We start from the raw sequence: 20,278 nt of genomic DNA, 5'->3' as shown, positions 1-20,278 counted from the left end.
GAAAATGTCTCATGGGAGAATAAAAAAAAAAAGCACCAAAAAACAAACCGACCAGCGGTTTATGGAAATGTCTCTACTGCAAAGCAATGGCAAAGGTTCCCTGCGAGCTGGCCTTGGCTTGATTGCTTTCTGTCAGACACGAAGGGCAAAGCGAGTGCTTTCTGTGAGAGCTCAGGCTTAGGGACCCGTTTGCACAAACCGCTTGGCTTTTATTCCTTTTCCCTTCCCCAATCCCTTTTTTTTTTTTTTTTTTTTTTTTCCCCAGCCTTTTCCTGGTAAATCCTTGGGTGGATCTGGCATCCTGAGTTTTTGAGGGGAAGTTCTACGTGGCATTTGGGAATGTGGTCATCCCAAATTGCCCTGATCCCGAGCTGTAAAACCCAGGGCTGGCATTTCCCAGCAGTGCTGGGTTGCAAACCCTTTTCTCTCAGCTGCAGCCTCCAAACCCAGCTCTGGCCAGGACCTTCAAGATCTCCAGTGAGCTACACAAGCTGCTGTGCTGCTGCGCATCGACCCGCTGAGCTTCCCTCTTGCTCCAGCAAGGGACATTGGCTGTTGGTTTCTCCTCGTGCCACCGTGCCCTCGCAGCCCCATGTCCCCAAAAACCTGGGGTGCAGGGGAGGGGAACCCCATCTGCTGGGTGAGCCTGGCATCTCTGGAGGCTTTCCTGGAGCAGATCCCAATGCCTTGCACCTCCCGTTGCCCAAGTTCTCCGTGCTCGGCCTGGTTTCCCTTTTTGGAGGGGACGGGCTTTGTGCTGTGGGATGTTCCAAGAGTCAATGAATTGTGTTGATGCTAATTTTCTCTGTAAATTCAGGGAAATTACCAGATGAATATTTGATGAGGCTAATTAAGGCTGAATGACTGCCCTGCTCCCCCGTTCTCTGCTGCTTTTATCTCAGGAGTGTGGGTGAGTGTTTGGGTCCCTAAATTGTCCTGCCCCTAAAGCCCTGGATTTTGGCAGCCATAAACCAGCCATGGTCCCTATAGGACCACAGCAGAATGTAAAACAACTCGGTCAGCTCAAGAAGCCCTCAAAACCTCAGTTTGCAGGGACATTGGAAAACCCCAGGGCTGCTCCCTCGGTGCACAGAGGTGCTGGGGCTACAACGTGGGGACAGTTTTTGCTGGAGGCATGAATCTTCTTGAAACCCTTCTCCTTCCCCCATTCCACTCGTGGACCACAGCCTGCATTGATGGTAATGATTTAATGAGCCGGGGTGAGTGACAGGGCTTTCTTCTTGGCCTCCCTTTTTCCCAGTTCACCTTTCCAGATGCGAAAGGTGAAAATCAAACAAGAGCAGCTCAGCGGGCACACCTCCACCCTCCCCTTTCTCTCAGCCCTTTCTCCCCTTTCATCCACCTCTCCCTGCTCCCTGCTGTGCCCCGCTATGCCCCGATCCAGGCAGCGCTGAGAGCTGCTGCTGCTGTCAAGGATGCCCTTATATGCAAGGGTATGGCTTGCCTTTCGGATTCGGAGCCGGCATTAGGATCAAGGCTCTGACTAATCTCCTCTGATAAGGCGTGCCACAGCAGGGCATAGGGTCCGACGCTGCTGCTGCCTGATCTGTGCTTATCCCCTGCCCGGCCACAGCCAGGGGGATGCGGCGGTGTCTTCCAAGGGGGTTTCTTCTCCACAAAAAGCTGAGTGTCCAGCGGGCTGCTCAGCTCCCAGCCCCTGCCCGGGAGCCGAGGTGAGCTGCCCATGGTAAAGCAGCACAGGTGTACTGCGGTAAATGGAGTGGCAGGCAGAAATAAGCACAAAAGAATTAGATGGATAGACAGGAATGAGGGATTGATAAAGCGAGACTAAAGATAGCAAGCGAGGTGCACCGAGGGCTGTTGACAGAGAAATAGATGTTGCAGCCGGAAAGATCCTCGAATCAGAGAAACATCGATGAGAGAGCCGAGGCTTTGAGAAGGGTCACTCTAAGTGCACTTCACTTAGGGCCAGGATTAGCCCACACAATACACGGCTAATGCTTCCTTTTTTCTCTCCCTGTTTTAACCCCCCGGAGAGGCAGGACAGGAGCAGCACAGCAGCCCCCTTTCAGATCTCCATCTCGGCACCAGCCCGTCGCACCTGCTGAAATGATCTTTTCCACGCTGGGATGCTGCCATGGTCCTGAGTGCCCCTGAAAGGCTGCTTGGAGAGATCTTGTGGAGCTGGGCTGCAGAACAGCCAGCAGGGACAGAAGGAAGGCAGAGAACAAGCAGCACGGGGCACTCAGGTCATGGGGGTCCTGCAGGACACAGCAGGACAGAGGGATGCTTGTCGGAGGGGAGTTTGGTGGGTGGGCAGTAAGGCTTCCAGGTGCTGATCTCTGGCAAGTTCATTTGCTGCACTAAGCCTGGAATTGACTGGATTTGGTTATTTGTCACCAATCTAATGGCCAGTGAGCTTGGCAGCGAGTCCTGGAGGCATCCTATAATACCTGTCCACATGGGACCCTGCTCTCCAGGTATTTTTTGAGCATGGCTCTCTACCCAAAGGAAACATCCGAGTCCGAGGCAGCCTCATGCTCTGGCGTTGCTTCATCTCTTTTCCTAAGGGCTGGTCTGGCAGAGGAGCGAAAAAGCTCAGCAGCTCCACAGCAGCTATTCATTTCCTCTCGTTAATTAGGTGATACACTCCCTCCCCATCTCCCTCCTTCTCTCTGGGCATTTGTTTAAACCCCAAGAAGCCACTGAAGGGAACTGAACTCCAGCTCCCTCTTCATGTACCCGGGGCAGCCCAGTGGGGCTGGAAGGGGTCTCTGTATGGAGGTGAGGGCGTGGAGGGGGTGAACCTGCCCTGCCTGGAAATGCTCCCGGTGTGGCCCTTCCCCAGGGAGGTGTCTGTGCTCAGGGCACTTTGTCCAGTGGGCTCGCAGTGATCTGGAGCCGTTTATCAGTCCTGATGCATATTTAATGCTGAAATGGTAAGCAGAAGTGGAGTGGTGTTTGCAGGCAGGCGAGCGGAGGAGCTTTGCCACGGTCGCTAACAGCCCTGCATTAATTATGATAGGATAAATAATTCACAGGGCTAATAACAAAGGCTTGTTTTTGACAGTTATGGAAATCCCGGCTCGCTCCTGGGAGCGGGGTGAGGAAGCAATGCCCGGCTGTGCTCTAAGCCAAGCAGGCAGCGGGGCGCGAGGGATCTGCTGGGGCTGCCGTGCTGGTGGGTGAAACCTTGGGGTCCCTGCGTGGCCCTGGGGTCCCCTGGCTCTTTGCAGAGCTTGCCAGTGTGTCTGGGAAGCCTGGGGGGATAGGGACAGGAGGGATCAGACACTCTGCTGGGGAGCAGGACAGCAGCCACCCCTCCTTCTTCCCACCTGGTGCCAAAGACTGCCTAACTTTGCCTTGCCATATAACCTTGTCCCGTGGGCATCGTGTGGACCCCAGCTCGGTGGCATCCCCCTCTGGCAGGATGCGGTGGGCACAGCCTGCATCTCTGCCCTTACTTCAGGCCGTGTCTCCCTCCTTTCCTTCTCTCCATAACCTGCTCTTTTGCTCCTTTAGGCATTAATATGGATGTTTTCTTGCGCCACTATTGTCCTTCAGCTTAAATAGCTTTTTTTCCCCTCCCTGATGTTTACCCTCCAGATGTATTTATAGAGAAAAAAAAAAAATCACATCACTGCCAGTTTGCTTCATCCAGGCTAAGCGAGCTCTGTTCCGTACTCCTGCCATACCGTGTGCCCTCCATCCCCTGGCTCCCCAGCAGCCCTTCTCTGCTCTTTGTTATCCCCCCTTAACGTGGGCAGCCCTCTGGCTGAGCCACCACTGTGAGAGTGACCTTGGGCAACTCATGTCACCTTTCCTGCCTCAGTTTCCCTACGTACAGAGCAGTGGCCCCATCCTGTGGCATGGGGTGGGCTAGGCGCTATAGCAGGTGCAGGAGCCTTCTCCTTCCCAGTGCTGAGCCTTTCCGGGGGCTCATCCAATATTCTGTGCATTTACATCTCAGCAGGAACATGAATCCTGCCCCAGCCCCTTGCAGGCAGCCACAGAATATCTGAGCAGTCCAAACGAGCACCCAGGGTAGGCTGAAGGACTCACCCACACGCCGCTGCTCATCCTGGGTCCTGCCAAAGACCTTAAGCTGGGGCAAAAGCCATGATCAACAAGTTTTCCAGGGCAAAACAACAGCAGCTGGGACCTTGTGTGATGCCACCTCTGCAATCGGTTGCATACGTAAAAAATATATACCAAGTATGTATTTTAACCACTTTTATTTATTTTTTTTTCCTTTTATATCCATGCTGCTCACCTCCCTACTGTTTTGCAGCCCCATATGCTGAGAGGGTGCAAGGAGCAGAGCACCCCACAGGCTGCCCGTGCAGGGGATGTGTTTGCACAGATAAACAGCCGCCCTTGGAGTGTTCCCAGCCAAGAAAACGGGGGGGCTGGAGGAGGCTGGGACAGCCCCAAGCAGGCTCTGTTGACACGGGAGGATGCAGCAGATTTCACCTAGAAAGTGGCTGTTTGAACAGAGGAGTGCTGCACAGCTCGGAAGTGCTTATGTCTGGAGAGTGGATGTTTACACAGGGGAATAGCGCATCTGCCTTGCTATTAGAGCACAAAACAAATGTTTGCCCAGGTAAGTGCAGGGCCCCAGCTCCGGTTTTGCACTGGGTGTGTGGCTTTGGGGTGTACACAGGGGGAGGCACCGCCTGGGTGCATTCACAACAAAGCCCACCTCACTCCCCTGCTGGCTCAAGAAGCAAGAACCATTAAGCTGGTGAAAAATTGCTTTTAATATATATTTTTCATTAGATGCAGTCCTTCTCTTTCTCTTGTTCCACAGGAATCAGTGGAGAAAGCCCCTGAGGGAAGTCCTCTCCTTCCCATCGGAATCAAATTAATGTATCCCCAAACCACCAGATTCTTATCCCACCTCCCTGAGCCTTTAGAGAAACTTCTGTGGCTGCCACTGAGGAGCAAATCGCTGGGAGGTGGCATCACATTCAGCCATGGCAGGACACAGCTGCAGATGCTCTGATTGTTAATGAAGACAGCTCCCGTCCTAACAGGAAAGGGAGTGGGCTCGGCTCTTTGCTCAGGAGGGAATGAAAAGAGCCAAACAGCTCCGTGAGCTGCACCTTCCTGGGGCCAGAAGCTGCCCCCCAGCCATCCATGCTGCCAGGAGCATCTCTGCAGCAGGGGGTCACTCAGGGGGTTGGGGTGATATCACGCACCCAGGTGAGGCTGCACAGGCTTTTGTCGCGGCAGACGGTGGTGGCTGTGGGGATCGGAGGGAAGCGAGTGCCAAGACGGCTGCGCTGAGGGCTGCTGTTGTGGTTTCTGTGCTGGAGCTTGTGGGCTGGAGAGGAGGAGGCAAACCAAAATATTTATACCATGAGATGTGCACTTTTTTTTTGAGCTGAAGCTTGGGCAGCGTCCCAGCCCCTCCATATGTGCTCGTAGACATGGCTTACCTGATTTCCTTCCCTGCCGGGAGAGCGCAGCTCGGCTGCTAGGCAGAGGGGGACGCGGGCAGCTCCTGCGGCTGGGCACCAGACACACGGGGGCTGTGCTGGCCGTGCTGCTCTTCCCCTGTCCTCTTGTGCCTTGGTGTCCCTGGCTGAAACACCATCCCCTGGCTGGAGCTGGTGGGGCTGCAAGGACTGGGCTGGGGCAGCGGGGAAGGTCCGTGTGGGGTGAGTGCACCCCGGTGCTGGCTTTGCTCCCTGATGAGGGGGCAGCTGCTTCGTGCCCCTCGTGCTGCCGAGGGGAGCAGGCTGCAGGGCAGGGAAGAAACAGGAGGTTTCCTCCTTCCCATGGCCGGGACGAGCAGCAGCAGAGCAGGCTGGCAGTGCTGCAGTTAGTGAGGGCTGTGGGAGCTGGGCTGGAGCTCAGCACCCAGTGCTCGGCCCCGAGAGCCTGAGCGGGGGGCTTGTTCCGTGCCCATGCTGCGGAACAACAGCGTTAAATCTTCCCGTCTGCACACCGGAGATGGCCCCTCTCATCCTCCCCCTGACAAGATTTAAGATGGTCACGGATAACTGGCTTTCATTATAGCTGTGCTCATAAATCCTTCCCATATCCTCTTTGGGGCGGGCTGCTGCCATCTCCCACACAGCGCCCGGGCTCTGTCTGCGGTGGCGGGGACCTCCCCTGCTCCCTGGCTCCCACCACCCCTATCCCCCAGAGATTTCCCCCATTTCCAGGTGCAGTTTCTGCTCTCACCCTCCATCTCTGGGCATCTCCCTCCCTCTCGTTTCTCCGATGGCAGCACAAACTCTGCAGGAGCAGGAGCAGCACCGGGGCGATTCCCCCTGCTGTTGCCCATCACTCCCCCACACCACGGCGCCTGGTGGCCACGAGTTCTCCTCTCCCAGGCACCGATCTCATGAACCCCATCAGGCCGGGGCTGCTCAGCCAGGCAGGGCACGCTTTGGCCCTTCATCGCTCCCTGGGGGTTTGAATGGTGTCTGTTACTTTCTTCCAATTCCCAGCTCGTTTCTGTCATGTTTTTGGCTCCAGCTGCCCGGTGGTATTGATTGGACTTCTTATGCCGTGAGGGTTCTTCCTGTATATAGTTATCATGCAAGATGCATTTCTGTGGTACAAGAGCTACAAACTGGAAAAAGAAAGAAAAGGAAAAAAAAATCACATAAAATCAGACCTTATGTTCTACTCCTCTAATTGCCTGTGAGCGGAGAAGGCAAATAAAAGTTTGTCAAGGTTTCTTATTTCATTTTAAGAGCATTGATTTTTGCAGACCTCTGGCCCTCAGTGCGGGCTGATGAAGGTTGGGTTGGGGTTTGTGGAGAGCCCACAGTGGTTTCCTCACCCCATTAGAGGACGGTAACCCTGCTCCTGCCTTTCCCTGGGAAGCAAAGCAGCATGGACGAGTATGGGAGTTTTATGGCAGAGGATGTATTCGAGGTTTGTGTAAGGGAAGAGTGATGGTGGTTTGCAGGGACTGGTGTTTAGAGGTGGCCATAAGACCCCTGCAGGTCCCTAAGAGCCAGCTCTGGAAAATCAGCGTTGCTGATGCGGCTGACACGGGGCAGCTGCTGTGTGAGCGTCAGGAGGAAGGGATGGTGGCAGGAGCTGATTAGCACTGACTGCTAACAGACCCCGGCGCTGAGGGGTCAGCAGGGGGAGGTGGAACAAGCATGAATCAAGCAGGAGGGCTTCACGGAGGGAATGGTGGGGAAAGCACGGAGAGCTGTGGCCGCTGCTTTGGGGATGCTGCCCAGGGAGCAGGGCCAGTGCTGGTGGCCAGCGTGGGGCCACCGATGCCTGAAACGGAGCAGGGATGGGAGCCAGCGAGGGAAGAGCTGCTGGGCACTGGGATTGATGTGCCCAGGTGAGGAAGGCCCAGGAGCTGTGTGGGGGAAGCCTTCCTCCCTGGCCTGGATGGGGACCGCGGTCTCATCCACACAGCCTCTCTCTTCCCACCCTGCCAAAACATTTCCATTTGGGGCACGGGCACCTGCCAGCCAAACTGGGCTTGGCCAGGGCAGCTCTCTGGAGTGGCCAAACAGCCCCGGGAGATGGAGCAGGGCTCGCTCGCCATCTGTCTGATGGGCTGCCATGCTGGGTCCGGCCGGAGCTGAGGCTGGCACCAGGACTAACAGGGCAGAGACCCCAGGGACCAGGTCCTGCTCTGTGCACAACGCCCCAGCAGCACAGATTGAGGCACTCGCGCCAGGCACTGCTGCTCACCCAGCTTGGGCAGGGGGCTGGTGGGGAAGGCAGGAGGAGAAGAGGAGTCCTGCATTCAGGGGGTGCCAGTTTGGAAGGAAAGCGTGGATCCTGGGCCAGTTTTCCACTCCATTTGGTTCCCCTGTGGCTTGATGGGGACACTAAATGGCAGGCGTTACGTGCCAGGCTTGGGCATTTCATGCCTGTGTGGAGAAGCTGATGAAGAGTAGTTCTCGGGCATGAACACATCTATAATCATTAGCGGAGCTGACTGTAGTCATCGAGGGGACTGTCTGCGGTGAGAAACAGCCCGTGTTCATCGCGGGAGCTCGTGGCAGGGGAAGTTTGGGTGTGAGACCGAGGGCTTGATCTGTGAGCTGCAGCAGTCAGGGGAGAAAATGCTTCTGGAAGTGGGCTCTGCCTTGCCGAGCCCCAGGTGGGCCATCGCCTTCAGCGGTGTGTGCTGGGGATGAGGGTGTGCAAACCCGGGATGGCAGCACAAGGACTGCACATCTCCTGTCTGCCTCGAGCCCAGCCTCGGGCTCTCTCTGCTCCCAGCAGCTGCACTCCAAACAAGGTGTTTTTCCCCCGTAGTTGTCTGCTCATCGACTAGATTTTCAATAAGATCACTGCAGGTCTTAAGCAAAGTTTCCTAAGTTAATCCCCCTGCACATAATCATCAGAGAAAGCCTTGTTTTTGCAAGGCTGTGCCTTACGCTTGTTAGGAGGTGAGCGGCAGCAGCTGTCACTGAATAATCGTTCTCATTAACTCATCTTTGTACCTTACTTTTGCCTGATGAAACCCTCTCTCCAAAACACAGCCCCGAGGGCTGCTCAGAAACAAGGCAGACAAACAAAGCTGGCTGACAAAGCAAACAAGGACAACCAGGGCTGAGAGGAGAGGAACCCTTCCACCTTCTCCTATGGAAAACGTGGATGGAGAATGTGCCCCAGTTCCTGGTCCCTGCCCTACAGGGGCAGACGGACCTGCTGCAGCAGGGACCCTCGTCTGTCCCCAGGCTGCAGGTGGTTCCTGGGCCTTTACACCACTGGGATTTTCTTCTCTGCCAGTCTCCAGCTTTTCTGGGGTCCCCGGGAGCCCCTCGTGAGATGAAGAGCTATCTGCCTCCTCCTGCTGTGGCTCTCAGGGACTCTGAGCATCTCCAGCTTTCCTGTGACCAATGGTCTCCTGCAGACAAGGAGCATACGGACAGGGAAGGAGCAGAGGGAGAAGCCATAGATTAGCCTTAATTGACTAGAACAAACGGAGCTGACCTTCAGAGAACAAAGCCATGAATCTTTGGACAATGGAGTGAGTGCTACACGGATTTACCGTCCTCTGGCTTGAAAGGCCTGACCTCCACCACCCCCCTTGTTCCTGCAGGAGGAGAAGGGTGAGGAGGATCTGCTGGGGAAAGCCCTGGATTACAGATGTCACTTAGCACATGTGAAATTTCACGTTTTCCTGCAATCTCAGCACTGGCTGGCCCAGAGAGAGAGCAGACAGGCAGATGGACATGGAAACAACACTGCAGTGGATGGATGGACACAGCCTTCACCGTGGTTTTCTCCAGGCTCCTTTGGTCCCAGATCTCTTGCTGCCTTTGGGACAGGGTGCTGTGCTTCTGCCAGGGCAGGGTGCCACCTCTGCCTCTCCCTCTGCCCGACCAGACCCTGTCCTCGAGGTGGCTGGGAGCACTGGGCAAGGCTGGCTGCCACTGGGGCTCCGGGGCATGTGTTGCATGGAGAGGGATGAGAGATGGAAAGTGATGGTAGGGTCCTTCTGTGCAGCCTCCTCCTCTGCAGTGCCTGTAGTCCCCAGGAACATGCTGTTGATGCAGGAGGACTCGTATCAGATGCTTGGTCACTCTGAATCAGGGATGCTGCGTTGATTTGTACCAGCTGCAGCCTGCCCCCCCTGCAGACTCCTGGTTGTGCTCAGTACCATGTAGGAGCCAAGAGAAGGAGGCACAAGGGGGAAGGAGAGGAAAGGAAAGGTGTTTGCACTTTTTAGGGTCTGGGAACAGCACATCTGGGCCCTGGGCAGCTTGCAAGGGCTATCAGGGCCAGGAAATCAGGTGGCAAGAGGGGACAATGTTAGCAAGGAACAACCAGCAGCATAGCTGCATCCTGAGCATGCAGGAAGCTCTGTGTGTGTGGTTTTCTCACTTCTGGACCACTGTGTCTTGGTGCTCAGCTCTCCTCTCTGCTCTTCCTTGGGGCAGGAACTGATCCTATGAAATGAGGGAGAGAAACTCTGACAAAACACATCTCCTGCAGGAGGAAGGCAAGGTTTCCAGAGGGCAGCACCGCTGGCTGGGCTAGTAGGCAAGGCAAGCTTCTGCCTGGCAGCTCCGTGCTTTGCCATCTGCAGGCGAGGAAGGAAGGAGGAAGAGGAGATGGGCAGTGACAGCCCCCTCTGGGTGGTGACTGTCTGCACAGAGAAGGCACTGGGGAAAACCCAGGACTAGCAGAGGGCCTCTTCTCCAAAGGCTTTGGACCATCATGAGGATGGCTGGGGACAGAGAATAGCAGGTGCTGATTGCTCCCCCAGGCAGCGATCAGACCCGTCTGAGAACCTTGAGCCCTGATGCTGCTTGGAGATCTCTCAGATTTTGCCGATCCTCAGGCACCAGATTGCATCTTCCTTGCCAGCACGCTTTTGAAATCCTGCCCTGTGCCACAGAGAGCCCTTTGCCATCATTGCCCACCCTGTGACGCATTGAATTGTGCATGGAGGATGAGCACAAAGGGAAGCCCCTTTTGTGAGAAGGAAGAGAGAAATCTTCAAAAGGCATGTCCAGGGTTTAAACAAGCCTGGGATCCTTCTGCCAATTACTCCTCTTCCAGTAAATTGGTTGCTGTTTGTGTATTCTTTTTCCCAAGCTTTCTACAGCCTTATACAAACTTCACATTATAAATATGCATTGAACTGGGGACTGCTGGGTTAAATCCTCCAAGTGGTTTTTATTTTCCTTCTGCCAAGTGGGACTTCTGGAAGAATGCAGTCCCCTGCACACATTTAAATGATGCAAAAGTGCAGAAAACCTTTTAATCTCTCCTGCCTCTGTTTTGTTAACCTCTTTGCTTTCTGAAGGACTGGCAGCCTCATAAGGGAGCAGATTTCCTCAGTACAGGGTGCTGTTTTCAAGCCTTTCAGGAAGTCTTACCAGAATTCAGGGCTTCAGAGTCTGCCTGCTTCTACTTTCCACATCCTAAACATTATTATTATTGTTCTTGTTGTTATTATTGGTGAACCTGCCCAGCTTTTCATGCATTTCTTCCATTTTCAGGTGCTGTTTCCTACTGAAGAAATACCCACAAGGAAATCCTCTGGTTCCTGATCCGTGACCCCCAACAGACTTGCAGCACCCCACTAACCTCTGCAGGGTCTCTCTGAGTATTTGCTCTGTGGTTTCCTTTGCTCAGGCAGTGGCTGGCACATCTTTAACTTACCGTTCTTCCCTGCCAGTCTTGCCATGCTTCAGGCTTACTCTCATTTTTAGTGCTTGTATACTCCTGGTTATACCTGCTCATACAGGGACGGTGTTTTGGTTTGGTTTTGCTTTCCCCTCCCAGACCTTGCTGAAGGAGCAGGTGTGATCGCACACGAGTGCAGTCTCCTTGCCAGCAAACAAGGCATTGTCAGTCTCCTTCCCGTTACGCCTTTTGGCTGTTATCTTGGCACAGCATAAGCTTGTAAGTCAGACTTCCCTGAAGAACTTCCCTGCTAAGCAAGCACGGCAAAGGAAGGCGAGGGGAGGATGCAGCATTCTGAAACGAGGTTTTTTTATGTTTGGGGGTGTGTGTGTAAGTTCACTGGAGATGATGAACAACTGGGAGTAATACTACATTTTCAATTATCTGTCATATTGCTCAAAACATACATATAAAATAATAAACTCTCAGTAGTCGTGGCTGAAATGATTGGTCTGAGAAGCAGTTATTAATTCTTAATCATTTGCATCATGTACTGTGCCTCACGACTGCTTGTACTGTTCAAGGCGGATGAGAGAGCAGGCAGCATGAGAAGCACGGCCCCAGCAGCAGACACCGAGAGCTGCAGCACCCCGCTGAATTTGGGAGGATGAAGCTGCAGAGCAGTTAAAAGGGATGCTAAACCAAGCTGTTCTGGGAGCAGCAGAACACGTGCAAGCCAGGGGGATTCTCCAGGGTCTGCAAATGTGGTTGTGCCCTGGCTTGGAGATGGGAAAGTGCAAGGTAGGATCTCCTCCCTCTGCCCAGCCACCCATGCTCATCACACAGGGGGGATGTTGATATCCTTTAGACCTCCTTCTCCAAATTTGACTGATCTGGACATTGAGGTGTGATGGTGGCTTGCAGAAACCACAGAGGTGAGCAGGAGAGGTCTGTCGGTGGCTTGGGTGGGCAACAGCACCTGCAAGGGGAACCGAAGATGCTCACAGGGGGCTGATGTGGTGGGTGGCTCCACAGCTGGTGGGCAGCACAACAGAGCTCCTGGGGCTTTCATCTGTGACATTCACAGGAACGAAATAAAATCTTAGATGCAAGAGTGGCCAAGAGGAACTCCTGGGAGGACTGTGTCATGGGTAGGAGGGCAGCTCCTACAGCAGCTCCCTGCTGCCACGTCTCCGGGGGGTTTGCCCACATATTTGCTGGGACACAGGAGAGGATGGAGCAGCAGAAGGAGGTAAGTGGAGTGGAGCTGCAGAAGTTTTCCAGTTCAGAAGAACATTTTGAAGCTAAAAAATAGAAAACTAAAATCCCCTATTGGGAAAGCCCTTGGAGGATATCAGAAAACGAGGCTGAGCAGAGTTTCTTTGGATCCTGTGGAATTTAACACAGATTTGTCATCTAGCTGTCAAACCCACTGGAAACGTCTCACCCTATTAATAGTTTCATAGATTTTAGAGATTTTCCAGCTCAAAGGACCATTCTGTTCGTCTCTTCTGGCTTCTTGCACAAAGCGGGCCGTTTCTGTATCAGGCCCTTCCACCCCGGCTGAACACAGCCGTATCTTTCGGAAGGATCTCCTCTGAGGTTTAAACACTTCCAGGCACAGAGAATCTGTCACGTACTTGGTGAATTCTCGCAGAGGCTAATTGCTCTCACAATTAACCATGTCTTTCTGAACGCATCCAGCCTTCCAGCTGCAGCTTTTGATCCTGCAGGCAGGGATTCAGCTGGGTTAAAGAGCTCTTAATCGTGAGGTTCGCCGTCTGGGGACTTGTTCACATCAGCAGCTTTTAGTCTGCTGACCTGCGGGGCCTTTCTCAGAGGGTCTCAGCGAGGAACCTGGGAGAGGCCGGCCTGTCAGGAGGTTTCAGTTAATTACACGCAGGTCACCACCAGGAAAATATCAGAGGTCTGATAGAGAAAAAGCCGACGCTGCTGGCTTGTGGGGCTTTGGAGAGCTAACACTGGGATGCTGGTGTTGCAGCATCTGCGCCCATGTGTTACCCAGGGGATGAAGGAGTGAGTTTCTGGAGGGAAAAAGGCAGAGCAGGGTGGCTGTGTGCTGGGACGGGTCTCATCCAGCTTCTCAGGGACCCCACCAGTCCCCATCTCTGCAGTGTGCAGCCCTAGACATGCCAACACACACACAGCTTTGTGTGAAATACGTTTGGTGCACGGAGCCTGCGATGTGTGCTCTGTGGTGTAACAGCCCATCTGCCCCAGAGGTGGGTGCACGTCCATCCCACCCAAATTCTTGGGGACCTGGGCCCTCGGTCCTTCCTTCCAGGTGCAGGAGCATGGGGAGCTGCCGCAGGCGGCGGCACGGTGCCGGAGCGCTCCTCCTCGCTGTTTTCCAGAGCACCAGCTGCAGACACTGGTGCCAAACCTCGTAATTAAGAGCCAGTAAAACCTTCCCCTTGCTGCTGTGGCTTCTCCATGTGGCTTGTTACGGCTGCGTCCCAAGAAGCTGATTTAGAAGTGTTATTGGGGCTGGGACATTTTTACGAGGTGCTGTTTTCACACCCTACGGCTTGGGAAGCCCAAGCTGCCTTAATTAAAGACCTGGAGGGACGCAGCTACTGGGCTAGTGAGAGATGCCTCTGCAGCATCTGTGGCCTGGCTCCCAATGCGGGATGACTGCTGTCCCAGGACCCCCACGTGTCCCACTCTGCCCCAAGGGTCCCAAGGGCAGGGCCGGTGCCTGGCAGAGCAGAAGGACACATCTCTAGTGCAGGATTGTTTTTCAGGGCTTGTCTTCTCAAGCACCTGGAGCGTGGTGCTAGTTCCGCCTGGGGATCATCTATCACAAGACAAGTCTCTTTGCTGCACTGGGCTGTATTTCACAGTGATTGTCCTTGGAGCCTGAGTAGTTTGGGTGTGTGACTCCAGCAGCAGTGAGCCCCAACAGTAAATGAATGCGGCTATGGGCTGGAGTGGGTCTGCTCAGCCTTTTGGTTTAATGTAACAGCTGTATTTTTTTTCCAAATTAAAATGTATTCTGTTATCAGCCATACCTCTGCCTGCCTCTTCAGCCAGCTGAATGCTCTGGTACATGACCTGCACATGGACTGTACTTAAAAAATGGTAACAAAATGACGTATTAATTTTGTTAAATTTCTTGAGACAAGCAGCCAGGATTGATATGTTCAAAGCAAAGATGATGACAATAACTCATATTTTCAAAAAGAGCAGCAAATCTAATCTGTCCTTTCTGATGGAGAACTTCATGAATTGCATAATCTCCGAATGCTCTTTAGTCATTAAATCTAATTACTGGAGCTAGTGACATCCAAATTTACATTTGCAACTAGGAAAGCAAGAAATCTAGGTATTTAAACAAGCATTTGTCAATTTTGTTAACTCTTCTTCTCCCCGCAGAGAGCCCTGTGAGGTGGAAGGACAAGTCCGAGTGACCTTGCGTACGGGAGGTACCCAGCTTTCCAATTGCCAAGCAGGTACGAGCTGCAAAGCTTAATTTCAGTAATGAGGCATCTTCTTTTAGTTTATTAAGAGAAGGTTAGAGGTGATGTGATAATGGTCCAGAAGTACCCACATCCAGGGGGAGCCTCTGGGAGGCTCTTTAATCTCTCAGACAAGAGCACGGTGAAACCGGAGAGCTGGCCACAAAGAAAGGTTAAAGGTAAAGCATGCGATGTGAGTTTAATTAGCCAGAGGAGCGGTTCTCTAAGGGCGATGTCTGCTGCTTTCAACTCATTTTGGGAAAGTGACGCAGCTTGGATATGTGTCGCATGGGAGCCCCAGCTGCCCTGCAGCTGCTGGTGGGGTCCCGTCCCCATGTGGGCAGAGCAAGCACGTGCCTCTCGGAGCCCATCTCAATTCTCAGGCTTCCAGGTGGGACTGGCATGTTGTATATCTATCCCAGGGCTTTGCTCAATTGCTTTATTTTCGGCTTCCTCTTTGATGCGTGGTTCATAACGGCTCCTCGGAATTTATGCGATCATGGGACGAGCTGGTGAGTCAGGAGGCAGCCAGTCATTAATTCCCAGTAATGCCTTGGACTGAGTTCATTACTGTTATCAGAAGATGAAATGATGTGGAAAGTAGATTTATTTATTTTTCTGAGGCTGATGCAGCTCGCTTTTGGAAGGCGCTGCTCTGGGGAAAAGCAGTGCCAGGATGCTGGCAAGCGGGGAGCCCGAGTCCTCTTGCAGCAGTTTGCTTGACGCAGAACTGTTTGCTGGGTTTGAAGCAAGAGGTTGTATCAAGGTCACCCCACTGAGATCCAGCTTTGCAGCCTCTATGAAAGCAGAGCTCTCAGCATCCTTGTAGATCTTTTTTACTCCCCTCTGCACGTAAAAGGCAGGTCTAGCAAGCTCTTGCAGGAAGAATAAAAGGTTCGCAGAATGGGACTCTTATAAAGTGTCCTGCTATAAAGGGCTGCTCTGAATCACAAACTGCATCTGCTCCAGAAACTGTCCCTGCCTTTCCCCCACCTTCCCTCTGGGTTCAGCCTTTGCCTCTGCTTTATTGCCGGGGGCAGCTTGGTGGGTGTGAGCGATTCAGTGCCGCTCTCCCGGCACCAGACCCTGCAAGGGGGTGGGAGGAACTGGAGAGACACCCATTTGAAAAGCATCTAGCAGATAATGATAAAATGAGTCTAGCAGTTGCCATAAACCATTTGAGAACTGTCCTGATGGAGTGTTTCCCTTTATTTTTTATTTTTTTAGCATCGCACGGTGGGTGCAGGGGTAGCGAGACCTGCTGCACTCCCTGCTGCCGGCCCAACGCAGGCAGGAGCTGCAAAGCCATTTCATTCACTGTCACACCGGGCTCAGGGTGTCAATCTTGGTTTGAATTTTATTCCTTTCCTTTAACTTACTGCAGGCAGAGTGTGTCCTGGTCTCCCTCCTGATGCCACAGCAGCCAGGATGCCCAGAGCCCCCGGCATGCAGCAGGACCAGCCTTAAAGCTGATGGGGACGGGGATGAATCCAGCCCCTGCTGGCACTGAGGGAGGGACAGGAGCAGCGATCCAGGCTGGAGGCTGGGCAAACAGAGACACTGATCACTGGAGAGTTTTACAGGGATAATAAAGCACATCATAATAAATGGCCATGAATATTTCATGGCAGGAGTAGCACTGATATGATGTATCATAGAGGAGCAACGAGGTTTTTCAACATTTGGATGCAAATGGAGAGCTTGCTCCATATTTTACAGGTTTCTCCCCAGACACGCTATGTTTTCTGAAAATCAGATTGACTGGGAACTTTTGATATGAGAAACAACACCAGGGCTCTGATTAGTTTGAAAACAACAGCAACAACAACAAAACCCAAGCAGTATCAGAGGATTGTCAGTGCTAGGGATGAAAAAATCATGTAGATGAAGCAGCTCATGTCCCTAAACACCAGGGGACACCAGGTGGGAATCACTGAAGGGAAATCAGCTGCAGTGCTGCGTTTGGAGCAGAGTGTGGGAGCAGAATACATCCCTATAACATCCCTATAAACACCCCCTCCCTGTCGGGATGCCGAAATGGTGAATGGTTGTGGCATGGCACTGGTACCTGGGAGAGGAGGTGGAAGCCAGGAGCTAAGTCCTTTTTCCTCATTTGCTCCTCACTGACAAATATTGGGCTTCTTAGGATCAGCCTGGGGCAGACGGTGCAGGAACCTCCTTCCTGGAGGGGACCAGCTGAGGTTTTGAGTTTCCCCCGATCCCACATACTGGCACCGTGCCTGCCTTCTGAACAGGTTCATCCGCAGGGACCCCTGCTCCAGCTCCCCCTCGCCGTGCCGATGGCACACACAGGGGTGCTGTGCCCAGGGACAGCCACCCAGCACCGGGGAGAGCCCCGCAGGAGGCAGCCCCGTGCTCCGGCACGCGGCCAGAGGGAGCTGCGTTTCTTGGGGTTTGTTTCTTGCTCTGCCAGCATATGTTTCTGCAGGAGCACGAGCATGTTTCAGGGCAAATGCTTGCTAATACATAATCCCTTGATAGCCTAACATCTCTATACCATCCCACACAGGAACACAACCACAGATGAGCACAGGCAAGTGCTTGCAGCTGCCAAGGCTGAGGCTGTGCCTGCATCCAGCAGCGCTGGGGAGGGCTGACAGCTCGCCGTTTCCTTCCCTTTGCTGACGCATTCTGTGTAACAGCAGCCTGCTCCACAAGCACCTTTTGCGTGCTTGTCCCGGTGGAAGTCCTGCCTCCCTCCTTTTAATGACTAAGACCACCAAACCCTAACAAAATGCAGTTGGGTGTTCACAAGCCTGCATGTTGCCAAACCAGCTTCTAACAGTCTGCTACCATCTCCTACCTACAATGTTGTCTTTCGGTACAGGTGGCAGTGTTATGGTCTGGAATGAGACAGGGCAAGAGGAAAGAAGCCTTTGCAAGGTATGATTTTGCCCTGGTGCTCATTCCCCAAAAAGGTTGCTCTATGTCCTTGCCCTCTGTGGTGTATTGGTGGGCTTGGGTGCCTCAGGGCCATGCTGCTGCCTTTCCAGGGGCTCATTCCAGCTGCCCACGCAGTGTTACCAAGGTCTCATTTCACTCCTGGCCACCCTGCTAAGGACACAGCACCTGCACCAGCAGTTGTTTGCACCAATGTGCCAGTGAGCAAGCAGGTCACAGCCCCCAGCGAAGGGAATCGGCAGGGCAAACCTCTGCTGGGGAGTTCAGCCAGATGGCATCTCAGCGGAGCCGGCCCCATCAAACTGCAAGTACCTCTCCCAAAAACAAACAAAACAAAAAAGAAAAAAGAGATTAAATGCACTTGTTTTTATACTCTGAGATTGAACGATGCTGTGAGCTAATTCTTCCCAAATTGGGTGTTGTCAGCTGATGAAAACTCTTCTGTAAAGGTGTTAAACTCACTGGCTGGATCAGAAGTATTTCTTCTTGGAGAGTGCTGATGAGATCGTGCCTCGATCAGCCAAAATGGGCCTGATTTTAATGCGCTTTACTACAAAGCAGTCATTACATTTCTCTTTAGGATTCAAACGAACATTTCCTCCATATTTCAGCCGTGCTGAACTGGCTTTGCAAAGACCCCTCCAGGCATTTGCTCAGGAACTGGTGAAATTACCCTGTCTAATGGCCTTCAGAAGTGAAGGTACCCAAGCAGAAAGTGTGCCACGCAGGTCCCAGGAGCTGCGTGAAGCAAACGGCACGTTGCTTTCTGTGCCGGTCTCAAGGTAGCAGCTGAAGCATAAACCGGGGATGGAAAAAGACTTAATACGCTCACACTCCTTCTTGTTTTGCTTTAGGGCTTTTTTTGTCCATTTATTTGCCAGTGCTCCTCCTGGAAAACGCGCGGATGGGAGGAGAGTTTGTCCGTTTGTCCCATCTGCTCTGCTCACACCTCGGGTCAGCAGGGCTGGGGCTGCTGGCAGCGATTCCCATGCTGAGTGCCCCAGGGCCCCAGTGGGGATGGGGCTGGCTGTGCAAGCAGGGGACCCCCTCCTGCCTCCTCTCTGACTGCAGGACCCCGCAGAAAAGTGCCTCAGGCTCTCGCCTGCTACAGCCAGCAGCGAGCTGGCAGCACGGCCAGGTAGGATGAGTCCCAACGAGCTGTTTTAGGCAGTGTTTCCTTCACGTGGAAAGTGGTAGGGTTAGATCTGCAGGGATGGACCACGTAAATGCCTGTCGGCTGGGTGATGGGTGATTTCTGGCTGGGGCTCTCCTCCTCCCAGGGCACTGCAGGGTGAAGAGCTCTCTCTGGGCTGAGCAACATGCTCAGGTTTCCTTTGTAAAAGTGTAACAAGAAAGCCCGTTTCAGCCCCAAAATAGCTAGCAAGTTCCAGGTAACATTTTCTGCAAAAATTGAATCAAATCAGACAGAAGATTTCTTGATTAAATCTCCCCAAGTACAGAGTTATAGTTAGGAGCTCATGGGAGTACTTACATGTTCTGGTTTGTCACTCAGAAAACAATTGGGGAAGAGAAGGAGAGACGCTGCTAACCAGCATCTTGTCACCAGCTGCAAGGCAGCTGCAGAGAAGTCAGCACCGTAAATATGGGGATTTGGAGTCGGTGTTGCCCCATTCCCCTTCACAGGGCTTCTCGCATTTCCCCCAGAGCAGGAGCACAGGTTTGCACCAGGGCTGCGGCCCCTGGCTCTGCAGGGGCTTCTAGACCTGTTGAGAGTTTCAGCACGTTAATTATGAATTGAGGATGTTAATTATGAATACCTGTAGATTTTCACTCAGAGGCTTCTTGACTTGAGGGCTCTGCCCTGGGAGGCGTGGGGTGCCGTGCTGCTTAACCCGGTGCTCCTGCAGTGACTGCCTGCCCATGGCGATGTGCCCAGGGGCTCAGAGGGTGAGATGTCCCATGCAGGGTGAGAAGAAGGTAGAGAAGCAGAAAGCTATATAGGAAGAAATAGGGACAGTTTTTGGGGAGCACCCCCTCAGTGGAGGGATGTGGGTGCCACTGTTTTTTGGGGGCTCTGCAGCCCCTCCCCTGGCAGAGGGCAAGGAGATGGTGGGCAGAGGCAGTGTTCTTGGGAAGGAGGTGTGCAGTCTCACTGCTGAAGGCTTCTTAATTTTTTAAAATCATGTTACCTGCCTAGATTTGGCAAGTGCTATCGTGCATGTGAAAGGGGGAAGCACAATAAAGCATCATCAGAACGAGGGCTGGCTGACTGGGAGCTCCAGCACCAGGCGCGTTCATCTTCTCCCTGCCTTGGTTTACTCAAGAAACTCTGACTTATTGCGGACCTCTGAGATTTGCTCTCCATATTTTTACAGTGAATAGCTGTAAAAGCAGACATCTTTTTCACTTCTACTGTGTTAAGCACAAATGAAGCACTTCCCTTCTAAAAGCATTTTAAGATGAAATAATTAAAAAGCAGGAAAACAACCACCAGTTTGGAGCCTTGTGAATCTCTTTATGCTTCCCTCAGGACCCGTCCTGTCTCTCATCCCATTTCTCCTGCTTCCCTTGCAGTTTACGGCCCTGAGCTGGTAAATCACATTCAGACCTGTGCCTCACTCCGCACGTAAGCAGTGGTGTGATCCCGTGGAAGAAATGTGTGTGATGGGAGCACCTTCAGCGATGTGCAGCCCTGCTCCCCCCCTGCATCGCCCCCGGGCTGGGGAGCACTCGGCTCGTAGGTTTATTATTTATCTCGGTGAGCTGTGCTCAAAGCCGAGGAACTGACTTCACGGCCCTGAATTACTGCACCAAATGTGTGCGTAAAGACCCGTGTTTCAGCAGTGACTGATATG

The 20,278-nt window shown here is 53.0% G+C and overlaps 1 long non-coding RNA gene across 2 annotated transcripts; it reads left to right on the top strand.

The window, feature by feature from the left end:
- Positions 1 to 2,492: 2,492 nt before the first annotated feature.
- On the top strand, positions 2,493 to 19,910 carry LOC137863792 (uncharacterized). Of its 2 annotated transcripts, XR_011101145.1 has the most exons (4): positions 2,493 to 2,921; positions 4,274 to 4,585; positions 14,458 to 14,534; positions 15,925 to 19,910. It is a non-coding gene; the product is annotated as an uncharacterized lncRNA (long non-coding RNA). The 2 variants fall into 2 exon arrangements; XR_011101144.1 differs by lacking the exons at positions 2,493 to 2,921; positions 4,274 to 4,585 and adding an exon at positions 4,618 to 5,187.
- Positions 19,911 to 20,278: the final 368 nt, after the last annotated feature.

Source organism: Anas acuta, chromosome 13 (assembly GCF_963932015.1).
Source record: "Anas acuta chromosome 13, bAnaAcu1.1, whole genome shotgun sequence".
Taxonomy (NCBI): domain Eukaryota; kingdom Metazoa; phylum Chordata; class Aves; order Anseriformes; family Anatidae; genus Anas; species Anas acuta.
The sequence above is the reverse complement of the archived record's forward strand: the minus strand, read 5'-3'. Positions and strand labels throughout refer to the sequence as shown.